Below are 27,836 nucleotides of genomic sequence, written 5' to 3'. Positions count from 1 at the left end.
CAAACCAGAGCCCCAGTGGTGGGTGCAAGCTGGGCGTCCGATTGGTGGCCTGACACACTTTAGTATCAAGTGCCTAATTACTGAACTTTCCGCCTTTCTGAGAACTTGAGTTGAAACAGGGTCGTGGGTTTCTCCTATGACAGAGCTGGTTTCGCCTCCTTCCCTCATTTCCCCATTTCCCGTGTGTCTGAGTGGGTTTTGTTTGTTTGTTTGTTTAAATTAAGCATCGCCCCCCGCCCCCCTTGGATGTATGGTACCGCCCTGGGTGGTAGGCAGGGGGCTGGGTGGGGTGAAGGGGAGGAGATAAGGTGCTCTCGGAAGCTGCACGTGTTGGAAGAGGGTGCCTGGTGCAGACAGTGAAGTGGTCACCGACGGCTTGCTAAATATTTAATAATTAGGCAAGCGCTTCCCAGATCGATCACCTCGGTTCCATTGACCTTGGCGGCCCGGATGAGGTGAGATGGTCTTAAGCCACAGCCAAGGAAGGACCTTTGCCTGGCAGGCTGCTGCCGTTAGCTGCCTCGTGGTCCGTTTGGACCCGCGGCGACGCTCTGTGACAGTTGGGGGCCGAGTAGGGCCACTCTATAGAGTTGTCGAGGCTGGAAACGGGGGAGCAGTTCACCAGATCGTACCCCACGGAGCTAGTGCGGGATGGCTTGACACCACCCAACCTGCAGGACAGGAGGCAGACGTCCCTGTTTCCCCTCTGTGGTCACCCCACCCCCACCCCCACCATGGAGTTGATTCCAACTCTTCAAGAGCTCAGCATGGGTGCTGAGACTGTCCCTTTGTCCTGGAGCCTACAGCCTCAGCTTCCTCCTGTGGAGCAGCTGGCGGGTTTGTACCGCAGACACTGCTGTTTCTAGCCTATCATCTTAAAAGCAAAGCAAAACTAACTGACCAATGTTCCTCGGAGACTTACTACATTTTCTTTCCCATTCACTACGTATATACCGTCTCTGGGGAAGTCAGGACGTCGTGTCTGGTGAGGTGGTTCAGGTCGTTGAAGAAAGATGGATGGGGTGGGGCAGTTCTGTTTGCCTGTCACCATTTATGGGAGAGAATTGCCCCTGGCAGGTTTCACTGTGACTTGTGAATATGGAGGGGGGTGGGGCTGGTAACAAAATTACCGGGAGGACTAGCAGCTGGAGGAAGGAGGGAGTGTGTGAGAGCAGAATGAGGAATGGGAAGTAGTAACCTGGTTGCTCCTTTAAAAGACAGGAGATCCTCCGTTTGCCACTTACTCCTTTCTTTAATCCTCCGGTTAAGGGGAGGTAACAAACGTGTCTAAAGCTAATCATTCATGCCTCTTTAACCGCTCACCGCTACTGTGAAACCATCTCATTGGAAGTAGATTAGTTCTTTAATTACAAAACAGTTTTTCAGCTCCAAAAGTCACAGAGTTCTTGGGTTATTTCTCTGTCTCTCTCTCTCTCTCTCTCTCTCTCTCTCATGTAGGGCTATTTTATAGTGGTCGTGGGGGAGAAATGGAGGGTCAGGGGCTAATTTCTCTTCTTCCTTGTCTGTGCTGCTTCTCTTATCCTGTTCATTGAGTGGATGTGTGATCAGGTAGGCCTCAGGGTGTCTTCCCCCACCCCCCGCTGGCACTCAGTCATTCCTTAGGGGTAGTCTAAGGGTTTTTTCCTTATCTGGGATTTAACAAAAGAAAAAGTGCATATTAAGTCAGCTGGATTTTAATATCCTAGAAATGGAGTATTTCCCCCTGACTCCCCAGCTAGAATCTTAATGACCCAGGAAACAGACGGGCTCACTCTGGCCAGAAACCAGCCCCAGCCCCCTGGCTGGGCAGTATGACCCTCCTCTGCTCTTAGTGCCACCGCTGGAGCCCACTGGCTGCCCCTCCCAAATAACTGAAGGTCAAAAAAGAGGAATACCCTCAAGGAGATGGAATGAGGCCCTGGCAGCAGTGAGCTCACACTAACAATTGGGAGGATGGCACAGGGCCAGGCAATGCTTCATGCTGTCATTCGTAAGGTCGCAGGGAGTCGGAGCTGACTAGCAGTGCCCAACAACAAGCGTCTCCCCCATTTCCTTAAAACACGGTTGACTTGAAGTAAATGCTGACTGCTGGCAGCCTGTGTTTGTCATAGTGGCACTGGGTTCCACATGGTTTCCTATAGCTGCCTTTTCAGAAGTAGATCTCAGACCTTAGTTCCAAGTTGCCTCTGACTGGACTTAGCCCTTCAACCTTTTGATTAGCATCCTAGCATTTTAGCTATTTGTAACACCCAAGCCAAAACAAACGCATTGCCATCCAGTCCAGTAGATGCCGACTCACAGAGACCCTATAGGACAGAGTAAATTTGCCCCTGGGTGTTTCTGAGACTAAAACTCTGTATGGCAGTAGAAAACCTGGTCTTTCTCCCAAAGGAGTGACTGGTGGTTTCAAACTGCCAGCTTTGCAGATTGTAGAAGAACCAGGGCACCTACCCAGGATTCCCCAGACCACCCCCCACCCCACTCCATCATAATTTTTTTCAATAACCTTGAATCATGACTCTTGATTAAATAGTGCCTAGCTCCTGTCTTTTGCTGTTTTGGTTAGCAGACTCATTATCTGGCTACAGGTAGACTTTCTAAACCCTCTGCTGTCAAGTTGGTTTGGACTGGTAGCGACCCTATGGGAGTAAGAATAATTTTTTGAGAAGGACACTCCACCCTTTCAGTTAAGAGACAAGCACTTGGCCACTGAATAAACTTTCTAGGACAGCAGTTCGAAACTGCCAGCTGTTCTTCCAGAGAAAGATGAGGCTTCCTTTCTACTCCCATAAAGTGTTACAGTCTTAAAACCCCACAGGGGCAGTTCTACCCCACCCTATGTGAGCTGGAATTGGCTGCATGGCAAGGGGCTGAGCGGCAGGAGGGGGACTTAGGAGGAGTAGGGAAGCTTCCCCTGTGGGAGGGGAAAGCTGAGTGCAGGACCGCCAGCTCACCCCCCCTGGATGTTACGTAAGAGAATAAAACTGAAACGGAAACCTGTCATTTCTTCACGCCCTTCCCATCTGAGAGGAGTGTGCTCCCTGAGGTTGGAAGCTTCGAAGGGTCCGATCTGAACACATACCTATCATATGCATATGCGTCCTAAAGCAGATCAGTAAAAGGGCTCAAAACACTGCTCAGGTGCAATGAAGCACACTCCTGTTAAGACGAAAGGGGGTCTCTCGGGTCTCCATTGTGACCAAACAGCAGTTATGTGTTGGGCTGTGATCCAGAAAAGGTTAGCAATTCAGAAGCTTGGGAGAAAGACAGGGCTTTCTACTCCCGTAAAGAGTTAGTCTCAGAACCTCAGGGGACCGTTCTATAGTGTCGCTATGAGTCAGCATTGACTGACTCAATGGCAATGAGGTGTTGTTTGGATTTGGGTGTTTGTTTTGGTGTAATGTTACCACAAGCCGGGAACTCTGCTTTATTCCGCACACGTTACGTGCCTGTCCAAAATAAAAGGAAACGCTGGCATGTATGTAGACCCACCCAAACCCAGACCCAAAGCCCCTGCCAATTCCAGCTCCCAGTGACATTAGATAAAGGTTTCTGAGACTGTACATCATTACAGGAGCAGACAGCCTCCTCTTTTATCCACGGGGCAGCTGGTGAGCTTGAACCACTAACCTTCGAAGAGTAACCAGTACCTAAACCGCAGTGCCGTGCCACCACAGAGAGCTGCCGGATTAGGCATTGGGTTGCCGCAAGATCCCCCTCTGATGGCAAGGATCTTACAGTTTTAGGAAAAGCCATGGGAAAGACTAGGCGGCTGAGAGCCACCCACAGCCACAACCTGTGCAGTGGGAAGAGGGACGTGGAGCAAGTACAGACAAGAGGGACGGTGGCTTCCGCAGCATAGGCCAAGTGAGTTCACTCCAAAGGTATTTAGGGATTTTGCAGGCTCACACTGAGAAAATATTGGCGTCTTAATCCTCTGAAGTGTCATTTCAAAATGTTTCTTCCTGGTTAATAAGCACAAGCATTTCCTTGTCATACCTCCACCCTGATTGTAGTTGTTCTAGAAACCCACATAGCTTTGTTTCTATTACAGAAAAAAGAACGCCTGTAGATTAAGAATGAGCCAATTGTAGGTCACATGTCCAACAGCGCCGTGCTTCTTTATGTCTCTCTCACACATGCATCTGAGGGCAAGGTTAAGATGAACTCTTGTCCGCGTGCTGTATCCAGGAGGCCATTCTCTGACTTGATGTACGTCCTAGCAGTAAAGGTACCCTGAGGGTTGAGCATTCATGTACGCATACAGAACAGCCCCCACCCCACCCACTTTTTTTTACTCTCATTTCAGACAGTGCAGGGCCAGGCTGTGTTTTGTTCTGTGACACACAGGGCTGCTATGACTCGACAGCATGACCCACTGTATGACACGAGATGGTTCTGTGTGCAGCGTAAACGTATGTCTTCCCAGCAGGTGAGAGGAAGGAGACGCCTGGCTGTAGGGAAGAGCCACCGCACTGACTCACTGTCACCCGCAGCTACCTACTACGCACGGAGCGTATTTGGATATATTTGCAATGCACTTACTCATTTGTCCCAGTATCAAGCTCCGCACACGTGTTTTGAATTTGTTTTTTAAATTTTGATCTCAAATCTTTGCTCTCGCTTTTATTATTTCAGTCCCCTTCCTGGGTAATGTGTATGCTGTCCATGCAAAGGCATGATTTTCATTGAGTGGCTGGAAAACAGTCTCCCTCGCATGTGGCTGCTTGGGTTACCAACAACCTCAGCCCTCCACAGTATATGTACTGCAATCTAGAAATGAGCAGAAGACATCGACGTGCATCTGCAGCTCGTCATTAGGGACCACCTACTTACATTCCCACTTAGGAAAGCTCCCGTGGTGTCCTGGTTATGAGTTGGGCTGCGAGCCGCATAGTCAGCAGTTCCAAACCACCAGCAGCACCTCGGAAGAAAGGCTGGGCTTTCTACTCCTATACAGTTACAGCTAGGAGTCAGCATTGACTCGACGGCCGTGGTTTTAAAACTTAGAGCCCCACTCAGAATTGCATAACTTAGTATCTGGGTTCTTGGCCCACAGCAAGCGAAAGGACGTACATTCAGCAAGGAGGTCCACCTCACAGATGCTCTGCCTGGCTCCCATTGCTACATGTGAAGTGAGGTCAACCCGCTGCTTGACAGCCAGCACAGTATGCGCACAGTGAAGGCTGTTGTTTCCTGAGCCCATACGGAAACATTCTATTGAGCTCAGAACTTCTGTTAGCAAGGATGTAAGTACCGTGTTTTGGGAAAATGCGTCCTTGATCATTTAGGGAGCAATTGACAGAGGAGAAAACAGATGCTCTCAAAAAGGTTAAATGATTTTTCCAATTCCAGTTCCAATGACTGACTGAAAAGTCCCAATTTTTGAATATGGAATGTTCATAGCGTGTTAAATACCTTTTCCCCCAAACATTCTAGTACTCGTTGCTTATTGAGAAATTACTTTCAATGCATGATAAGAAATCACATATGTATATACAGTATGTATTTTGTTCTTAGACATCCAACCACAAAAACGTACTGTATCCGTTATCTATGGCTGTGTAACAAACTACCCCAACACATACGGGCATAAAACAAAAAACCACCTGCCATTGAGTCATTCCGCCTCATAGGACTCTGTAGGGTCTCCAAGACTGTGAGTCTCTGTGGGAGCAGAGGGCCTCGTCTCTCTCCTGCAGAACAGCCAGGAAGACTGACACTGCGGTTAGCAGCCCAACGTGTAACCCACTGCTGGGGCTCCTTTGTCATACGCGTCGCTCCTGCCACCAGGGCTCCTACACAGCTAAAGCCTGACCAAAATCACAGTATTCAAACTGTCCCTGCTCCAAAGATACCGACTCCCCTCACCCCCACCCCACTATGCCAGTGAGTGAAGGAGCCCTGGAGGTGGAGTGTGTGGTGGTAGGCACCACAAGGGCAGCAGTTTGAACCCACCCACAGCTCCATGGGAGAAAGATGAGGCTTTCTGCTCCCATGAAGATCTACAGCCTCAGACACGCAGAGACCGTTCACTTGCCCTATAGGGTTGCTATGAATCAGAACGATTGAAGCCAATAATCCTTGCTACTCCAAGTGGAGGTCTGTAGACCAGCAGCCCTGTAATTCCCTGAGAGGGTGTTAATCTTGCTAAGGAAGTAGGATCTGCCTTTTAGAAAGATCTCCACGAGTCATAAGCACAACAAAGTTTGAGAAGTGATATAGGAAGCTTGGAAAACATGACTTGTAATAAGATAGGCCATGGAGGCTGGAAGAAACCCTGGTTTTGCTGCGGTTAACGCTCAGCTGCTGAAAGAATGGTTGGTGATTTGAATCCCCAGCTTGCTCTGCACATGAAGGAAGTGGGCCTCTGCTTCCATCAAGATTACAGCCTTGCATAGGACAGTTCTCTGTCTTGAAGGGCTGCCGTGCATGAGAATTGACTATTGCAATGGGTTGAGTTTCAAGAAGGGTGGAAGAGCATTCATGGAGAGCTGCTACCAGCTGGGTCCCCAGGTTTGAGGGTTTGCAGTCTCTCGAGAGGAAAGCTAGCTCAAGGAGAGGGATGCGGGGCATGGGAGGCATTGCCACAACTCTTGATGCCAGGTGGGATTTCTAAAGAAAAACAAAAGAGGTGTTAAGGGGGCTCTTGACTGTCAGGTTCTGCATGGTGTTTTCCAAGCTTTAGGTTGGGTTGTGATCTTGGCATTTTTTGCCAGTGGAAAAGGAGGATACTTTTTGTTGGGAATGCTTTGTTTTTGATTTGAATTAAGCAGTTGCTCCCATTCCTTTGAGTAGTGCCAGCTTTCCAACGTGGGCTAAGAAATGGTTCAAATGGTCCCAAACATTTAAATTCCAAATCTGCCCATGGGGAGTTTTAATTTATTAGTTGGGTAGTGGTGGTTGGATTTTACTTGTCCTGAAACTCTTCATGAATCATTCTGGAGTTAAGCAGACCTTCCCATCTACACTGTGATACTTACGAAGGTAGGACCAAGAAAGAGTGCCCTTCTCCAGGGAAGGGCACTGAGGCTTACAGACGTAGCTTCCCCAAGGCCATGGAGGGGACACAGCCAAGATTGGAGCCCAGGTTGGGTTCTCCAAGCCCAAACCTCTCTTGGTTAATTAAAGCACTCAGGAGGCTTTGTATTTGCTCTTGAGGAAATGATCCAACTAACCCATTTTTGATTTTTTTGTGTGTACATTGTGACAAACTCACAAAGATATTTGAAAGTTTGTATTAGTGAGCCTGAAGTAAATATTTCATGCGAAACTGAAACCGCCCAGGTGTGAAATAGCACAGGGGCCGTATCTGACCTCCAAGAAGCTCCACGAGGAAGAAGGAAAATCCAGTCCTCACCAGCCCAAGACCTTCCCCTCCGACCTGCTTCACCTACTCTGACACCAACCGGGCCTCCCACACTACTGTTGTAAGGTTCCTTAATCCATCGCAGTGGACACGCCTCACTCAGAGACAAACTCACATTACAGAGCTTTACTGGGGAAGTTAAGAGGCTACCCTTACCTAAGTCAGGATCAGACAACAATGAGGACACAGTTACTGATGCACAGCAGTACCTCTCCTCAGCCAGTAGCCAAGTTTCTCTCTAGCCCCCAGCCTCTCAGCCCGAGACCCCATGGACTCTGTCTGCCTCGGTGGGCCTGGAGGCTCCTCCTCTGTTCCAGCTCGCGTCACCCTGGCTTCGGCCTCGCGTGTTGGTCTGGCTCGTTTGCTCGCCCCATGGTCTCCATGCCACAGCCGTTGGTGGCCCTGGTCTCACTCAGCCTGCGCCATTTCTGACAGAGACCTTCAGTGTTCTCCACTCGCGGCTCTTTTTTGACCATCCTGGGATGTCTCTCTGTCCCTGATTCTGAGGCAGTTCATTCTTATAAGAAGGGCAGTGGCACACAAAAAACCCTGACCAATCCCCTCTGTGATCATTACAAGCATACCTTTGCATAGTCCCACTCAGTCCTTTGGTCATGTGGGTGGAAGAGCCCTATAAAGAAATGTCACTTCAACACAGCCCCTCCCTCACCTGATGTCTGTACTTGGATCCCTAGGTTGATCCCCAGGGATCAGCGTTCATATTTCCTCACAAGCCACATTTTATGTACAACATAGTGTGATGCTATTCTGTGGCCCCTTCCCTTTGATTGTTTGAGTGTTTGGGGGTGGGGGCAGGGTAGTTTTGGATTTTTTTTTTCTTTCAAAATAAAGTTTCTTAAACCTATTTATTAAGCAACTAATCTGAGGCTTTCCAAAATATGGACTATAGAATCTTGACAGGAAAGTATCTTCACTTGTTCAAACTTCTCATTGTATGGATAAGGAAACAGTGCAGTCTAGGGAGGGGAGGGACTTGTTCAAGGAGATTTATGAATCAGACACCCCCTGCCCCAGGGCCAAGACCCAGGTTTCTGATCCCCCGATTAGCCTGTGTGTGTGTGTGTGTGTGTGTGTAGGGCAGGGTGGGGTGGGGTGGGGTGGTGTTGAGAGCGAGAGCACACAAGTGAACTGGGCTTGACTCCTGGTTTGCTAACTAGCTGCCATGAACAGAATGCACGTAATGCTACAGTCCTTTCTAAAGAGGATCATGAAGCAGAGTTCATTGGCTAGGCAGTCAAGATTTTGTTTACTACGTTTTCTCCACATTCTCCTGGAAACTTGATGGGACAGGTTTTATGACACAACGATTTGGTTTTGGCGAAGGAAGCCAAGCGTTCTAGGAGTGGACATGTCATAAAAGCTGTCTCCTTCGAAAGCAGACGCCCAGCCTCAGGAGACCATTGGTGGGGTCCCAGCCCCCACCCCTCACCCCGTAATGAGTTTAATCTGGTGCTCTTCAAAGATAGTAAAAAGGCAAGACATGTTTGCTGCTGAAGCACGGGACTGGGTTGTTTCTTAGGGGACTTGAACTCATGAAAAAAGAAGGCGGAGAAGTTACAGCCCATTGGTATGGGAAGAGCTAGATCCGAGGATTTAATGGGAGGAGGGGAGTGTTATTTTTTAAGGAATGGGGGGGAAAAGTTGTTTTAAAAGAACTAAAATACTGAAATTGCAATGCAAAGAGGTACTTGTCCTGTAAGAGCTAAGTAGCAAACAACCACCAAGGAAACTTGGTAGGACCCCCAGTGGTCAGAGGGTACAGTCCCTGGAGAAGGGCATCCAACCTGGGAAAGGAGGGCCCTCAACAAGAGGGATGGACAGTCATGGCTGCCACCACAGGCACAAACAGCAACTGCGAGGTGGTGCAGGGATGGGCACTGTTTCCCCCCGTGGTGCACTGGGTCACAATTACCCCATGCCACCTACCAGCAACACAGCGATGGCAGGGCTAAGGGGGTGAGGCCCTGCTGGAAGCAGCAGGAGTAACCACCCAAATACCGACAATAGCATCGTAAGCACGTCTGCCCCCTTGCGCACTTGCTGGTCGGTGCCCACCCTTTATTTCATTGCTGTGGGCCCCGTGAGGAGGTACCGAGGCTTGCGTTTGGGCCCCTCCCTGAGCCACTTGGCCAGCTGCACTTCTTCAGTGGTGAACTCGAATGAGGGCTGCGTCCTGGTCACATCTGCCTCCTGGCTCTGCCGTGTGTGCCGTGGGCTTCTGTCAATTTCACGTCATCGCACTGAGTGCGTTTTCTTATCTGTGAAACTGGGGCACAGACTGCCTCCTGCAGCATGAGCTGCCCTGGGCGACGCTGCCCTGAGTAAATGTTTAATAACTCTGACCTGAGCCTCTCTGGCCTTCAGTTCTCGCCAGGAGGGATTTCCACCAGAGAGGTGCTGTGCCTTCGAGGAGAGTAGGGAGGTGGGTCGGGGAGACGGATGTTCAAGCTACCTGGGTCTTTATCTTTACATCAGCCACATGGACAAAGAGGAAATAATCCACCGTGAACATGTGGGACTTGCCCCTGAATGTCTGGATGCCTAACTTTCCAGCCTATGAAATACCTTCTTAAATATCTGCCCAGGCATTTTAAATGCTTCCTGACGGCCGTGTCTACCTCAAGCTTATTGTGTCCGTGGGGACAAAAGGCAGTCACAGTTCCTAGGGAAGGTGTCCAGAATGTGGTTGAGAAAACAAAACATGGAGTTCTCCGAGGAAGGGGAACTTACTTATTTGCACACTGAGAGCGGCTGCTGCGAGTGTGGAGCCTGAGGGAGAGGTAAGGCAAGGGGTTCCTGGCAGCCACTCTGACTTCTACCAGGCCTTCTTCCCACAAAAGCTGGCCAAGTAACAAACGTGGCTGTGGTCGGAGTGGGACAGGAGGCCCGCACCGCACCGCTGGCGTTTGGTATATTCTTAATCCTTCACTTTGTTAATCTAGTTGGGTTTTTCAAGAAGTGTTCTCATTGGGAAAGCCCCCTGCAATCGGCGCCATAGAAAGTTGTTTTCCATTCATGCTGTGCAGAATAAATTCAAAGTGCTCTGTTAATGGAACACGTGTTGGTGTTGGTGGAGGCCAGGCACTGTGTGGGGTGGTGGGGATACAAGGGTGAACAAACAGACGCAGACACAGACTCATGGAAAAGGCAGCTCTGAGTCCAAATAACCATGCAAACATCACAGTCATGCGTCTACTGCAAAGGGACACACTGGCAGCTGTGTAGCCTGAGAGGCAGGAAAGGCTGATGCCTGATGGATGACCACGCCAAGAATCACAGGGTGGGAAGAGAGGACAGTGTATTCAAGGGTCTTGAAGTCGCTGCTGCTCCACTTCCAGAAAGGTTTCCTGCACAAGGAGCACCAGGGGAAGCAGGCAAAAGCTCGTTTATGCAGGGCTCTGTAGGCTAAGGCCTGTAAACTAACCTGAACCAATGTGCTTGCTCAGATGAGGAGACTCCATTTGGTAGCTAGAGCTCTGTGGGTGCTGTTGAGTAAGTGCTAGAATGCTAACCTCAAGGTTGGTGGTTCAAACCCATCAGCAACTCCACAGGAGAATGATGAGGCTACCTCCTCCCATAAAGATTTACAGCCTTAGAAACCCTCTGTATTAGTCTAGGTACTTTAGAGAAAACAAATCCACGGAAACTCATGTATAAGAGAGGGTTTTATATAAAGGTTAAGTGCACATCAAGAAAACATCCCAACCCAGTGCTGCCAAAGCCCGCAAGTCCAACATTAACCCATATGTCCAACACCAATCCACAAAGTCCTCCATCTCACAAAACAGTTGCAATGATGCCGACTGCAGGAGGAAAGCCGAGTCAGTGAATGTGTAAGCATCTCAGCGCTGGCAGGTTGTCTCCACACGGCTGCTCCAGCACCCAGTACTGCATCAGGGTAGGTCCATGTGGCTTCTCCTCGGGGACGTCTTTCAGGAAGTGAGCCTTGCCAGCTGAAGCAGGGAACTGACTAAGGCAGCTGCACCCTGGTCTGGCCATCAGAAAGCAAGAGACCTAGAACTTGAAAGGTGAGGCTCACAGAGCCATTTATCTCTCCACCCTTCAATTAACCCCACATGTGTTTATTGGCCAGGTTGGCACAATAAATTAACTACCTCACCCTCTCTATAGGATCGCTATGAGTCCAAAGAGGAGCCCTGCTCCCGTAGTGGTTACAAGTTGGGCTGCAATACGCAAGATCAGCAGTTCGAAACCACCAGCCGCTCCAAGGGAGAAAGACTGTGTTTTCTACTCCCATAGAGGATTACAGCAGTTCTACACTGTCCTGTAGCGTAGCTATGACTAGAGTCAGCATCGACTTGATGGCAGAGATTCTGAGTCAGAATAGACCTGCAGCAGTGGGGTGGGTAGCTGTTGCCGCCTCCAAGATCTAGAGGTGGGAGGATAAGTATGACCTCATACTTGGTACGGTAACCAATCAAGGGCTTCATTCATCCCCACAGTGGTGGCAGCGGCGGTCGGCGCTATAGAGTCAATTCCAAACCACATGGACCCCGTGTGATATCTACATTGGGTTCTCTTGGCTTCAATCTTTATGGAAACAGATCACCAGGTCTTTCTCCCTCTGAACCCTGAGTCTATTCTGTTAGGGGCCTTTCAGGTAGGGGCCGAGCATTTTCACTTTCGCGCCAGGACTCCTTTTAACACTGAATTAGGAGAACAGAAAACATTCACATGACTGGTTCTGTGAATTTGGTCAAGTCTTGTCTTTTGTTCTTTTAGTTTCTCCAAATATACCTACTATGATGGAAAGTTTGTCAGAGGCAAATGTGACCACCCTCCTAGAGGCTAGGTCAAGCTAAGAGTTTAATATGCGCACCAAGAATCCTTTGGTTGAATCAACCAGCTACTAACCTACTGCCATCGAGTCTATTTTCGAATCATAGTAACCTTGTAAGTTTGTATAAGAACAGACCTCATTTTTCTCTCCTGAAGCGGTTTGTGGATTTGAACCGCCAACCTTGGAGTTAGCACTCCAATGCTTGACCCACTGCTTCAGCAGGATTCCTTAATTCAATACGGGGGCAAGGCACTTTCAGAAATAAGAGTAGAGGTGAGTGAAAAGACAGGCTACTAGGCTGATACTGTCTTCCTTTTGTTTTACTTTTTATTATGAATTAGATGGCGGCTTATATATCAGATCATCTTTTTTGTATTCAGCAGCCTCTCAACCCTCCCCATGGCTGCTCTGTCCCATGACTCCCTGCTTTTCCTCTTCTCCCGCTTGTAGATACTACCTTCCTTCACCCGGTTAACACTGTCTGCACGCTAGCCTCTGACTTCCTCCGTTACCCATGGTAACCGCCACAGTCTGTTTTGTGTGATACGAAAACCTTTATATTGATTTTTTTGGTTGTTTATAACAGTGATCTCATACAATATTTGTTCTTTTGTGATTGACTAACTTCACTCAGCATAAGGCCTTGGAACCCATCCCTGTCTTGAGGAGTTTCACAGTTTGGTCATTGTTCTTTAGTGATGTGTCGTATTCCGTTGTGTGTATAGACTGTTTGTTTACCACATACCCCTGGTGGGCAGCTAGGTTGCTTCCATCTTTTTGCCGTGGCGAACAGAGCTGCGATGGACCTGGGTGTGCATTATGTACATGCACTTTCTACCGTGTTCTTGCAAAAATGGGATTGCCTCCGCAATACATCTAGCCAGTCCACGCATCTCACACGACACTGATTTATTTCACCAAGGACAAACTCGCCTCCAACATTCATTTGGTTCATTAATAAAATTATTTGTACTGATGAGAGGTAAAGAAACTCACACTCGCCTACCGTCATCGAGTCTGTCCATCCTCACAGTGACCCTAGAGGACAGGACAGGCTAGAACCGTGCCTGTGGGGTTTCTGAGACTGGAACTCCTTACAGGAGTAGAAAGCCTCGTCTTTCTCCCACAGAGTGGGTGGTCATTTTGAACTGCTAAGCTTACGGGTAATAGCCCCGCTCCTAGTCTGCTAACACACCCCTAGATGGTGGCCATCTGATCATATGCAAGTGGACTTCACAACGTTCATGGGGAAATTCCAGTATCCTTCAGTTCCATTTCTCACGACCTTTTTGAAGGCGTCTCTTCTTCCTCGCCAGCTCTCTGCAGCGAATACTCTTGATTGGCGCAACCACTTTAATCTCCAGCTGTGTATGTGGCCTGGAGGCCACATGCGACCTCCTTGGGCTGCACAAGGGAGAAAGAGAATCCAACTCTTCGCCAGTTCAAGGCCCATTATTGCCCTGAAGCAGAGGTCAGACATGCCTCCACCACCCTCCGTCCTCCTCTACCGATTCTGACACTGACTGTTCCTCCCAGGGCGCTCTGCTTCTCTGGCTAGGTTCCATCATCTCCTGCAACGGTCATACAGAACTCCCAGACAACACTCACAGCGATCCGGTTTATTAGAGACATTAACAGGTATTCCAAGTCAGGATCAGGAAACACTAAGGGCACAGTCCTCGGGCTCCAGCAGCGCCTCTTCTCAGACAGCAGCCACATCTCTCTGTCTAGGGCTCAGCCTCTCAGCCACGTGGTCCCTGGGGCTCTGCCTTGCTCCACGAGCTAGGGAGCCCGCCACTCGGCCTCACCATCCTCAGGGCTGCCCCTTTACTCTGCCTCATGTTCTCATTGCCACCTCTGTACCTATGCAACTGCAGACAGGGATCAGACCTGCACTGCACTGGTGGCTGTTCTTTCTGGACGGTCCCTGGGGTTCGCGCTTCCTCTTCCGAGGGGAGTCTCTTATACCCAAGGGAATGGCAAACCTGACCAATCCCCAGTCCCACCCAGTTCATTGGTGGGAGCTATAGAGAGACAGATCGAAAGCTATAAGTAATTCACCCTTCACTTCACCACAGCCCCCTATCAGTACCAGTGATGCTCACTGTACTTTCAGCTCACGGTGGCCTCATACATTATCAGAGGAGAACTGTGCTCTCTAGATTTTCAGCAGCTACTTTTTCAAAAGCAAGTGTCCAGGCCTCTCTTCTGAGGTACGAATGGGTGGATGACTCAGACCTCCCACCTTTCTTTTAGCTGAGCCTCTGACCCAGCAGCACCACGCCGAGACTCCAATGTGTATCCTAGGGTGAAAGTTAAAAACCCATCTACAAGCCACAAATGAAAAAGGAGCTGTAAAGCATAAAGTACAGGAGAAAAGCGGGCTCGGGCACAGGAACAGTCATGAAGGTGCAGCAGGAAGGTGTAGTGTGTCAGTCTGTCGAGTACAGGGGTGCTAGGGGTCGGAACCCACTCAATGGCCCATAACAACCATGAACCAGACTGTCTATGCTCGACTAGCAGTTCAACGACTAGTCTGTTAGACATTGGAACCATTGTGGTTGGTATTTTTTCATCATAAGAACCATGAGAAGCTAATGAACGTTTTTCCAGTGGGGAATAATCGTGTGCATCTCAGGCTGGGGTGGGGGTGGGGGGACTGGAGAAGAGCTTGATTTGGGGAGAAAGGTGACTTGTTAGGGGACTACTGCAAGAACCCCACCAAAAGCACTGCCATGGGGTCCACTGTGACTTAGAGGGACCGTGCAGGACTGTGACGTAGAGGGACTGCCCTTGTGGGCTGTCAATCTTTGGAGGAATACTACTCCCCCACTGCCTTCCTCCTAGCGACCCTGTGAGACAGGGTAACGCTGCCCTGTGGATTTCCAAGACCCTCACTTGACAGGAGTGGGAAACCTCGTCTTTTTCCCAGCACAGAGGCCAGCGCACCTTTCTTCAGAGAACAGCTGGTGGTTTCAAATCGCTAACAAGTAACCCACGATGCTAAATTCGATGGAGAGAAATGAACGGGTTCCTGAGCTCTTCTGGACCCAGTCATGGGCTGGGATGAGAGGCAAGCCGAGGAGGTGTCATTGAAATCCACACGCACACAGTCTTGTTGCAGTACTGCGGCTGCTCACCGAGCCACAAAACGGGTCACCGAGACACCAGCGCTCAATAAAGTCCAATCTCGTAATGGTGCCATGTTCTGCCTGGAGAACGATTGATAAGAGGCATCCGAATGACTTGGAAAGATGCCAAGGAGATATTGTCACGTTTTCAAATTTTGGTTGAAAAAATATACACGCTGCGTTCTGTGTTAATACAAATAGCACTTGACAGAAAATGTCTAGAAGAATAAAATCTAAACAAATACGCACGCTTATCTCTGAGGAGGAGATTACTGGGAACATTTGCAGCCTACGGTTTGCATGGCTATTCCCTGGAGCAGTGTTGCAGCTCTGGTGTGTATCTTTGTAAGCAAAAAAAATATGAGCAAAATTATCTTCTCTCCCACAATGATGGCTCTCTCCTCTGAACGCACACACCACATGTATTCCAGAATGGTAAATCCCAGAGAAAAGGGCCTCAGAAATCAGATAGCCCAGCATTCCCATGTCACAAATGGCTAAAGACATGGCCAAAGTCACCCAGCCTGAAGCAGTAGCAGGGCCAGGGCTAGAACCCAGCGGGGGCTGACTCTTCTCTCGTACTTGTTGTACATGTGAGTTGTTGCCTCCTGATGTTCAGTCCTTTCTGACTCACGTTGGCACCGCACGTGCAGAGCACCACTGCAGCCCAAGGTTCCCAAGACCTTTCAGAAGGAAGTCATCAGGCCTGACTGCCGAGAGGCCTCTGCGTGGGTTGCAACCACCAACCTTTGCCTCGTGATTAAGCGCTCGACCATTTGCGCTACAATAGGAATTACTTGGTTCTTTCTTGGGCCTTTGGCACGAACACAAGCCCACCAGTGGCCAGCGGCCTGCTCAGCACACCATAAAGCACCATTGAAGCCACCGAGAGTCATTAGTTGCCCTTCAGATCTAAGAGCCAAAAAACGCCAGCTCACTGCCATCCCGGCGATGCAGCCGCATGGCAGCCCTAGAGGATAGGGTAGACCTGCCCCCCATGAGTATTTGAGACTGTCACTGGTTACAAGAGTAGAAAGCCTTTCTCCCTAGCAGGGCTGGTGGTTTCGAACTTCTGACCTTGCAGTTAGCCCAGCCACCAGGGCTCCTTCACATCTAATAGACAAAGCTACAATTTGAAAAAGAGAGGAGACCCTTATCCTCAGACTGTTCATTCAGTGTCTGTCTCTCCCTTGCTCGTATCCCCTGTGTGTCTGACACACACACACACACACACACACACACACACACACCAGAGAACAACTTACCACTTTGCGACATGACATTACTCTAGGACAGGGGTCCTCAAACTTTTTAAATGGGGCCAGTTCACTGTCCCTCAGACCGTTGGAGGGCCAAGCTATCGTTTTTTTAAAAAACCGAACAAATTCCTGTGCACACTGGGCGAGAGGGCTGCTAAGCAGGACAGGCATGGCGGGCCGGATAAATGTCCTCGGTGGGCCGCATGTGGCCCGGGGGCCTTAGTTTGAGGTCCCCTGCTCTAGAGTAATGGACTTTGGATTTAAAGGCCCTGGTGCTGCTATGGGATAGGTGTGGGGCTGCTAATGGAACAGTCGGGGGTTTAAAACCCCCAGCTCCTCAGAAGGAGAAAGATGAGGCTGCTCTTGGGTTGATGGCCCCAGAAGCCGTGTATCTATGGACACCATGGGCAGTGGATGTTTAAGTCCAGTGATTTCCACATCTGTCTCCAGGACGTTCCTCTTCCCACAACTCTCCCAGCCCCTTTTCACAGAGCGTGTTCCAGGGATTGCTGCTTATCTCCCAGACACATAGCCAACCTTGGCCTCGTTTGGGCCCGGACCGGCAGCCTTCATGTGGAGACACAGCTCCGCGAGGCTTCCGGATCGGTTTTCTCTCACCAGATGATGAGAGTCCAACACTGCCTTGTCCCGTCATCCCCAGAGCCATGGCTGGAGTTGCTCAGGTCGGGTGGATGGCTTGCTCCCCCATTATGTTCTCCTCCCCTGAAGCTAACGAGAGCACTTTTGTCTGCTCTGAGCTACGCTCGCTCGCCTGCCCGCCCGCCCGGCATCTGGTGCTCGTCACCTAAATGAGCTGTGATCTGTTGGAAACTTCTGTTCCCAGGTAGTGAAGTTGCTTCGTTTGTGTTCCGTGCTTTATTAATTCATTTCAGCGGAGCATTTCCCATCCCGTAGACAGTTCCTCTTGCTGCTGTTGTTACCATCTGCTTGGATGTCTTACGCTTTAGATGTCTTTAGCTTTCAAGCTGCTTTTCCTTTCTCCCATTTGACCCTCTGTGGATTCGCACAGTTACTGACGGTACAGTTGATCTTACAGCTTGGGGAGAACAGAGATTTTTAAGCTTTCATGGCTGTAAATCTGCCTTTCGTATGTTAAGTATACCTGATGGCATAAGGCATTGGTTCCCAAACGTATGTGGTCTTATTCCCATTTTGGGGGAGGGGGGGGCGCCGAAGACATTTATCCAGCCCGCCAATTATAAACTTTTGTACAATTATCAATCAGAAACCAAACTCCCTGCCATCAAGTCGGTGCTGACTCGTGGCGACCCTGTAGAACAGAGCAGAACTGCCCCTGTGGGCTTCCAAGACTGTCACTCTTTACAGGAGTAGAAAGTTTTATCTTTCTCCCAAGGAGTCAATGGTAGTTTCCAACTGCTGACCTTGAAGTTCCCAGCCCAATGCATAACCAGTACACCACAGGGCCCCTCCTGCAGCCCATCATACGGGATAAAGTATAGGTATGTGCTTTAGCAGCCCCCATGGGTCATTCCAGCACCCCCAGGAGGCAGTGTCACCACTTTGGGAAACACTGGCATACTGAGTGATATGCTGGGCTGCCAACCATAAGGTCCGCAATTTGAAACCACCAGCCACTGCTTGAGAAGAAAGGTTGGGCTTTCTGCTGCTCTAAAGACGTACAGCCTTGGAAAGCCACAGGGGCTGATCTGCTCTGCCCAGAGGTTCAGTGTAAGTCAGAATTGACTCAATGGTAGCGAGGTTTTTTGTTTGAAACCTTGGTGGGATAGTGGTTCTCTTTTGGGCTGCTAACTGCAATGTCAGCAGTTCAAAACCACCATCTGCTCCGAGGGAGAACGATAGAGTGTTCTACAGTCTTGCAAACCCACGGGGGCAGTTTTACCCTGTCCTATAGGGTTGCTATGAGTTGGCCTCTATTCAATGGCAGCGAGTTTGTTTGTTTTGTAAATATTTTGATATAATTGAAATCAGGATAATTATTTTCCTCAATCAACTGTAATCTGCCTTTCCAGATGTTCACCTTGTTCTTTTCACAAGTGCAAAAACTTGGTCTTTTAATAAGCTTCTTGACTACGAACCGCAGGCAGAGGCAGAGAGTATGGATAAGGGATGGTCAGGGGTCGGGGAAGGGTGAGCTCCCATGGGGCAGGATGATGGGGAGGAAGGAGACTATCAGTAGATCTGTATTGCAGAGGCGACAGGAATGTGACCAGAATGATGTGAGACAGGGAAAATTCTGCCATGACAAAAGCGTCGATCCTGGGAGTGTTCCTGCAAGCGCCAGCACTATCTGTATGTCATCCAATTCTGGAACAGTGTGTGAGCCTTTGGGAGCACTTGGAGCAGTGGTTTCTCATCATTCCGTTCAGCTGTGACCAGACCAAGCCGCTCCTGTCCCTGGTAGTGATTCTGGTGGTAGATGTTGGCGTCACATGCTCATGGAGTCTGTTCCAACTCGTAGCAACCCAATGCACAACGGAACCAAACAGGGCCCGGTCCTGCCCCATCCGCACAAGCATCATGGTTGAGCCCATTGTCGTAGCAACTGTGTCCCTCTCACCCAGGGTTTTCCTCTTTTGTGCTGACCTTCCACTTGACCAAGTGGGATGTCCCTCTCCAGGGACCGTTCTTTCCTGATCACCTGTCGGAAGGAGAGAGGATGAAGTTCACCATCCTGCTTCTAAGGAGTGTTGTGGCTGTATTTCCTCCAAGACAGATCTGTTAGTCTGACAGCCGTGGTTCTTCCGGTGTTCTTTGCCAGCACCGTGACTCCGTCATCGTTCTTCTGCGCTCTTCCTGAGTCGTTATGTTAGCTAGAATCACTGAATGTCCCAAGGAAACAAGGCTTGTTGGACAGATAACAGGATAGACTGTTTGAAGTCACTCTGCCTTAAAAACTCAAGAATTGATGTTTCTCATTACTTGACCCTTCCGTCCGAGGACATAGGCCCCTTATGTCCTCTCTGCCATGAGTCATGTGACCGTAGTCTCTCTCAAAGAGGTACTCCTTTGGCAAAGCATTTTTATGGGAACATTGTGACAGTTTGGGAGATGCAGTCTGTAGGCCTAAACACTGAGAAATTTTGATGGTTAATGTGGATAATAACTTCTATTGGAAATTCACATTGCTATGAAAGAATTCGGCTGTAAGAGTATAGGTAAGATTAAAGGATAAGACAGGTGGTCTGATGACTAAGGCTTCTTACTGTGTCCATATTCACGGCCATGCTGACTCATAGCAACCCAATAGGGCAGGGTAGAATGCCCCTGAGTTTCCGAGGCTCACTCTTTACTGGAGTACAAAGTACCCTCTTTCTCCTGGGGAGCTGCTGGTGGTTTCAAATGGCTGGCCTTGCGGTTAGCAGCCAAATTCATAGTGACGACACCACCAGGGTCCAGCTTACTATCTGTAATCAACAAATATTCTAGTGTCTTCTTGTTGTTGCATGTTGTCCGTTGTGTTTGTTGTCATCAATTAGACTCTGACTCACCACTACCACGTGTGTCACAGAGTAGATGTCCCCTTTGGGATTTTCTTGCCAACTATCTGAGTGGAAACAGAGCTCCAGGAATCCCCTATGAGAGGATCTGACATAGTGTGGTCAACTCTGTGTTTGGGTCTTTTGTGAAGCAGCCCCAGAAATTGTGGGGAGAACAGACGTCCTTAATCTGGCCACAGCCTTGATACACTTGAAGCAGGTTTCATGTGGGGTGTGGCCTACTCTTTCCATGCTCTTAAAGCGTCAAGAAGTCGGCTCACTTCTACTATAGGATCTGAATCCTGCATCTGGCTCATTGAACTCCTGTTGTATCGCCTGCTGATCCCAGGAGCCATCTACCTATTGCCAGCCTTGGACTCATCTGGATGATCTCAGATTCATTCACCTCAGCATTCACCAGCCTGTGGTCTTTCTGCTTTAACCTCCTGCTTCCTGTTCATCAGCGCTATTACAGGAATCAGAGGTCAGCTTACATCTGACCCACGGCCTTGAACCAGACTGGACTGGCCCCCTTCCACTGTGTGATCCATTTCTTTATACAGATCTCTTTCTATGAACATACATGTACAAGAGTCACCGGATTTGCTTCCCTGGAGAACCCAGCCTAACACGGATGGGTTCCAACCGCCAACTTTAAGGGTTGCAGTCAAGTGCAAAGCAAGAAAAAACATTTAATGACCTTAAGTACCTAAAGCTTTCCTCTGGGGACTTCTCCATTGGGACTGATTTCAGGAATGTGTCTTCCTGGCAGAGGTTACCGAGAGGGGGTCTGATGAAGAAGGAAACCAAAGGGGGGTGGATATTGTGCCTTTGCACCTGTAGCTATTTGAGAATTGTCTTTGATGTTTCTGTTTTCCCATATATGCTTTGGGTGAACGGAGGAAAAACATTTGCCCAGTGAATGATACTTCTCTGTATGCACGTGTTGGTGGATTGCCTTTCCCGGGAAAAGTGTTGGGCAGTTTCTGGCGATGCCCCTTCCTTTTAACTGTCTGCAGGTGCATGGCTTGCGTCACTAAATGAGGGAGGATCATTTTGTATCAGAGGGTCAGATCTATAGAGCTCTGTCGCTGGGAACACTTCAAGTGTGAAACTTTAGGAATGAAACCCTGGGCTTTCTAGTTATATATTATCTCAGAGGCTACCGTAAGCATGTGCCTACTATTTTCATTGCAAATCAGTTATTAACAGAGTCTCAGTGATGCCTAGGATTTGTTGTAAACACCACTGCTTTGGAAATCTTAAGTTGCTCACCTAAATAGGTTTTTTAATGATGAGGTAAAACCTTTGATTAGTCTGAGTGTCTTGGGGATAAGATAGTTGAGTATTTGTTTGGTTTTTTCCACTAGTTCAGAAACTCTTACTCTCATAACAAATAGGTACTGAGTATTTCCCATAAACCCTACCAACAGAAAACGTCTGTCAGCCTTCCTGAAACTCCACAGTGTAGTAGTTAGCATGTGAGGTACTGCTAACTACATGCTAGGTATGGTGCTATGGACTCAACAGGATACTGAAGCAGAAAAGTACGAGTCCTGGTACGCAGCACAATCCACAAAGAACATGCTTCTACACCCTACTTTGGTGAGTAACGACTGGGGTCTACAAACTTGTGAGCAGCGACCAAAGGTGCAACAATTGATCTCTTCTTATCTTTCCTGGAGGAAAGAACAGTGAAGGAAATCAGAGACGCATGGAAACAATTAGTCCAAAGGGCTAAGGGATAACCTGGCCCTGAGACCAGAAGAACTAGATGGTGCCTGGCATCCACCGCTGCCCCTCTGTGGGGACAAACTCCAAATCATAAAGGGTTACTGGTCGCATAGAAACCAGTGGAGCCTCTGAGACTATGGCCTTCAGTCACCCGTCAAGCCTAGAACTGAATGTGCCGCCCAAATACAGATCTGTAAGGTGAACCGTACCACCAGCGAGGTGTGCGCGCTTAGACAGTCAGCTGCATGAGAGCAACAACCCACGGGCAGCGGTTGCCCGGGCCCGAAAGCTCCAACGGTGGGAAAGACACCAATGAAAAGGTCAGCAGAGAAAGGGAATGGAAGGAACGCTGCCACTCCGTGGGGATTGGAGTCCGTGTCATGGAGCAAACCGTGTAAGAATTGTTGGATGGCAAGTCAATGTACTCTGCAGACGTTCCTCCAAATCACAGTACAAAACAAAAACTCTGCTCTCGTGTGGCTACTGCTATTTCAAAAAGCATCACATTATCACTTCCAGGGAAATCTCATTTCAAAGTGTGGTTCCACCAGAAAAAAGTACAAAGGAGTGTGCTTTTATGCAGCCTAATCTAGATCGTCCCTAGGCGGTGCGGTCAGCTTTGTGCCCAACTACTGGAGGAAAGGTTGGCAGGTTCAGCCCACCCTGAGGTGCTTCCGAGGACAAGACAGGCAGTCTATGTCCAAAGTGACAGAGCCTGAAAAACCATTTGGAATACTCTCTGTTTTGTCTTCCTGCTGACAAGACACAAGGCTCCGCTGGAGCCCTGGAGCTGGAGCAGCCACGTGGAGACCCCTTGCCAGCGCTGAGATGCTTCCACTGCCACTGGATCCACAAGACTTTTTACCACCCGGCCTATGCTCTTCCTGCATTTGGCCTCATTGCAAGAGTTGCGTGAGTCTGAAGAGGAATTTATAGATTGGTATCAGACATATGGGCCAATCTCATACGTATAGACTTGATCTGGGCTGGGCTTGGATGTTTTCTCAATATACAATTGCCCTTTTGTATAAAGCTCTTTCTTTTTGTTTATAAAGATGTTTTATTTTTCCTCCAAAACTAAGAATAACTTGTATAGTCCCATTGCTTTTTTATATAGAGTTTAACAAGCCCTCTGAGGAATCTTAGTTGTTACATTCTTTTTTTTTTTTAACAATCTTGTTGGGAGTTCATACAGCTATCATATTTGTGGTAGCTACATAATCTCATGTTAATAGAGTGAAGTGCTGGGGTCTAGCCCGTCAAGCAGGACACAGCCTGATGATGGTTCCTTGTGGGCATGGCCTTCTCATGAGGATTTTGGGAACTTCCTCCCGGAGGCAGCACACTCAGCTACACATTCCTGTTGACAAGCCACATGGAGCCATGCTGATGGCAGCCAGAGATCTGGAGATGTGCCCATCACCATTGGATCCCCAAGACTTTGCACCCTTCAGCCTGTGATCTTCCTACATTTTGCATCATTGCAGGTAACTGCAGGAGTCTGAAGAGGGATTCATGGACTTATGGGCTAATATCGGACTTACAGACTTGATCTGGACGGGGCTGGGATGTTTTCTTTCTTTCTTTTTTTTTTCTTTTTAAATCATTTTATTGGGGGCTGTGTCAAGCACATTTGTTGCTGTCATCATTCTCAAAATGTTTTCTTACTACTTGAGCCCTTGGTATCAGCTCCTTGTTTTTCCTCACCCTCTCTGCCCCGCCTCACGAAGCCTTGATTAATTTATAAACCATTATTATTTTGTCATGTCTTACACTGTCCGACATCTCCCTTCACCCACTTTTCTGTTGTCCATCCCCCAGGGAGGGGATTATATGTAGATCCTTGTGATCGGTTCCCCTTTTCTACCCCACCTTCCCCTTCCCCTCCTGGTATTGTCACTCTCATTATTGGTCCTGAGGGTTTTATCTGTCCTGGATTCCCTGTGTTTCCAGTTCTTTTTTTTTTTTTTTAATCATTTTATTGGGGGCTCATACAACTCTTATCACAATCCATATGTAAATCAATAGTGTAAAGCACATTTGTACATTCATTGCCCTCATCATTCTCAAAACATTTGCTCTCTACTTAAGTCCTTGGCATCAACTTTTCATTTTCCCCCTCCCTCCCCGCTCCCCCCTCCCTCATGAACCCTTGATAATTTATAAATCATTATTTTGTCATATCTTACACTGTCCGACATCTCCCTTCACCCTCTTTTCTGTTGTCTGTCCCTCAGGGAGGAGGTCATATGTAGATCCTTGTAATCGGTTCCCCCTTTCCACCCCACCCTCCCCCCACCCTTCTGGTATCGCCACTGTTACCACTGGTCCTGAAGGGATCATCTGTCCTGGATTCCCTGTGTTTCCAGTTCCTATCTGTACCAGTGTACATCTTCTGGTCTAGCCAGATTTGTAAAGTAGAATTGGGATCATGATAGTGGAGGGGAGGAAGCATTTAAAAACTAGGGGAAAGTTGTATGTTTCATCGTTGCTACACTGCACCCTGACTGGCTCATCTCCTCCCTGTGACCCTTCCATAAAGCAATGTCCAGTTGCCTACAGATGGGCTTTGGGTCCCCACTCCACACTCCCCTCCTTCACAATGATATGATTTTATGTTCTTTGATGCCTGATACCTGATCCCTTTGACACCTCGTGATCACACAGGCTGGTGTGCTTCTTCCATGTGGGCTTTGTTGCTTCTCAGCTGGATGGCTGCTTGTTTATCTTAAGCCTTTAAGACCTCCTACGCTATATCTTTTGATAGCCAGGCACTATCAGCTTTCTTCACCACATTTGCCTATGCACCTATTTTGTCTTCAGCCATCGGGTCAGGAAGGTGAAAGCTCTTTCTTACACACACACACACAAGCAAAAAAATTTGGAACCCAGTTCTGTCCTGCACTCATGATGGATCAGAATCAGCTGGCTGGCAGCTAACAATAGCAATGGTGACGAGGTAGAAGGGGCAAGGTCAGGAAGGGCTTCTGGGAGAAAGCAGGAGGCGGCGGCGGTCTCCTGCCGGGTCAGTTAAGAGATGCTCCTAACTGCTCTTGAGCATGCCAGCCTGCCCTCTCCTTTGCTTCATTGAGACGCCCCGGGGAGACCTTTCCTTCTCTGGCTGGTGATCCCTCTGAACCACTGCCTGCTCTGGGATGGCTCCCTTTGGGCTGTTTCTGGCCAGATTTTCTCTTTCCCAGAAACTGAGTGGGGCAGCTCTGCCAGGCACTTGCCGTGTGTGCCAAATACTGGCAGTTAGGCTTGAGCTACCTCCGCTTCCTGCCCCCGCCTACATCCACAGTTTTATCTCCATGGGTATGAACCCTTTCCTCATTCCCTTCGTTCTCACTGGATAAGGTGTACTTGCTTCCTGTTCAAGGTCAGCCTTCATCACGTGGACTCTCATGTGGTTATTCACCAATCCTCAGAGACATTTCTTCACCCATTAACTCTCAATCTGCCACCTCACGCCCACCCACCCCAAAGGGACGGGACGTACTTCTCCTCAATAAATCACAACCAGATGTCTTTTACAAACTGAAAAATGTATATGCACAGAGAACCAACATCTTTTCTCGGGCTCGTGATCAGGGTTCTTGAGTGACTGCTGTCTTACATGGCAATTTCTAATCCTTTTTTAAAAGCCTACGGCTACTGATGGTACCCTGTTTTTAAAAACGTTTTTCCCCCTTGACTACAATAACAGTGCACACCCCCTAGTTTTTCTCCTACTTCTGTGACCAGACCTCATTCCTCGACACCTATCAGCAGGCTGACTGACTTTTTAAAGAAGCGGAATCCAATCTGAGGTCCTAAAATTCGCAGTCATGACTCTGTCATCCAGGAGGGGTGTACAGAGAATACAGAATTGGGGTAGATGGTGCCTAGAGCCTTTGAAGGAGCCCGAGTATCACAGCGGCTAAAGCACTCGGCTGCCACCCAAAGGCCTTGCGGTTCAAGCTCACCAGTGGCTTGGATGTGGCAGTATGCTTCTGTGAGTTTTGCAACCTCGGAAACCCAGTGGGGTAGTTCTACCCGGTCCTATAGGGCCTCTATGAAAAGGGATCCAGTTATGGACAATGGATTTGGTTTGGGGTGGACAGTTCCATTGATCCAGATCAACTGGCCTGGCAACCCATGTGAGAGGTCTCAGAATCGAGTGACAAGTAATTTGACTCTTAGAGATATAGAGGAGAAGAATGAACACTTTATCAGGTATGACACACCAAACAAAGCCCATTGCCATCACGTTGAATCTAACCCATAGCAACTCTGTAGGACAGAGTAGAGCTACCCGGTCCGCTTTCTTTCTTTGGCTGTAATCTCTGTGGGAGCAGACGGGCCGCATCTTTCTGCCAGAGAGTGTTGGTGGATTCAAACCACCAACCATTTGGTTTGGGTTGGCTTGCTGCCGAGCACTTAACCATGCGCCACCAAGGCTCCTTAGGTAGTCCTGCTAAAGCAAAGATGCATAGGAAAAATTAAAATCTGAATCCCACCCCAAAGTTCTTTCTTTAACAGTTTTAATGACATGCAATTCATATACCGTATAGTACAACAGTTTGATTATATTAGCTTACTAATTTTATAAAATGGTATAAGCCGTAGGAAGGTTTTATTTATTGATCCTTTCAAAGATCAATGCTGTCACTTACTCAAGGTCCATTAGCAAATTAATTTCTCCCCACTGTCCTGCTCTGCTGTCTCAGGACAAATTCTTCTTCATCTCTCATATACTGCTGGGCCAAGAAGGATACACTTAGTCAAACTGGATCCTAAGGGTCGGGCTTGGAGTGCCTTTTAAGAAGTAAAATTGAGAAATCCTCTTCCTAACATTTCCTCCTTCCTTCTTGCTTATACAATTCATAGAAACAATGCTGCTGCTTTTTTTCACAGAAAACTTCAACCCCAGGACAAAATGAACCAGTAGTAAAACTAGACCTGCTATCTTCTCCACACCCACAGAGCTCCCCACTCCCACAGAGAATAAGCCCTTTATATACATGCTGCCAAGAACAAGGGTAAGATTAAGATAACAAGGATCCTTTGTTCAAAATAAACATTTTTTAAATTATAAGTATTCATGCTATATTTTTCATTCTTGAATTAACTCTGACCCACTCCCAAATGACCTGCTGATTTTGTTAAGGTTCTTAACAAAAGTAGGAGAAAATTTTTCTAGTTTCTCTTCAGGAAATTATATATAAGAAAATAACTTTTTTAAAGCAATGTTTATGAATTACTCAAAAGATGATTTACCTTGAGCTGCTCTACTTGATTGTGTCTCATATACCAGTTTGAAGATTGGAAAGAACATAGAAAATATAATATTTATAAATAATGTATATATGTAGTATAAACATATTGTATACAGAATAGATTTCTAGAAAGGCTTTTAAATGACTACAAACTTTTTACCAATAACATTTAGCCAGAGTGTGAGCGATGTTAATTCCATAGTTGTTTGTGATTATAGTCAAATCCAAAATAGTACTATACCCAAATACAGCAAATGAGAAGATTGCAGTGGCCAAGGGTTCCATTTTACATGGGTTCACAGTCCACATCCACAGAAGAAGTCACCAAGAAGTCAAATGACATTTGTCTTGGGAAAATCTGCTACAGAAGCCCGCTTTAAAGTGTTTGAAGAGTAAGGTATGCCTGACCCAAGCCCTGGGGTTTTCATTCGCCTCATACGCACGTGAAACCTGGGCAGTGAATAAGGAAGGCCTCGGGAGAACTGGTAGACTTGAACTGTGGTGTTGACAGAGGGTCTTGAAAATACGTGGATTGCCAGGAGGATAAACAGATCTTTCTTGGAAGACGTTCTGCCCGACTGTTCCTTAGCATGGAGGAAGAAGAGACTTTATCTCGCGTACTTGGACATGTTATCAGAGAGACCAGTCCTTGGAAAAAGATATGCTTGGTAAAGTAGAAGGGCATTGAGGAAGACCATCTACAGCATCTAGCATCAATAACACCCCTTTTTTTTTAATATCCACAAAGTGAAAACTAGGGGAGCATTTTCATGGTAAGTGCAAA

At 48.1% G+C, this 27,836-nt stretch overlaps 1 protein-coding gene across 1 annotated transcript in view; it reads left to right on the top strand.

The window, feature by feature from the left end:
• Window positions 1-27,836, top strand: part of CUNH4orf19 (chromosome unknown C4orf19 homolog) — a 102,199-nt gene that overhangs the window by 721 nt on the left and 73,642 nt on the right. The gene's annotated exons all lie outside the window — the stretch shown is intronic.

The sequence above is a fragment of the Echinops telfairi genome, unplaced genomic scaffold (genome assembly GCF_000313985.2).
Source record: "Echinops telfairi isolate 266 unplaced genomic scaffold, ASM31398v2 ScPeMD7_7468;HRSCAF=8506_0, whole genome shotgun sequence".
Lineage (NCBI taxonomy): Eukaryota > Metazoa > Chordata > Mammalia > Afrosoricida > Tenrecidae > Echinops > Echinops telfairi.
Note: the sequence above shows the minus strand (reverse complement) of the source record. Positions and strands in the feature narration are given on the sequence as shown.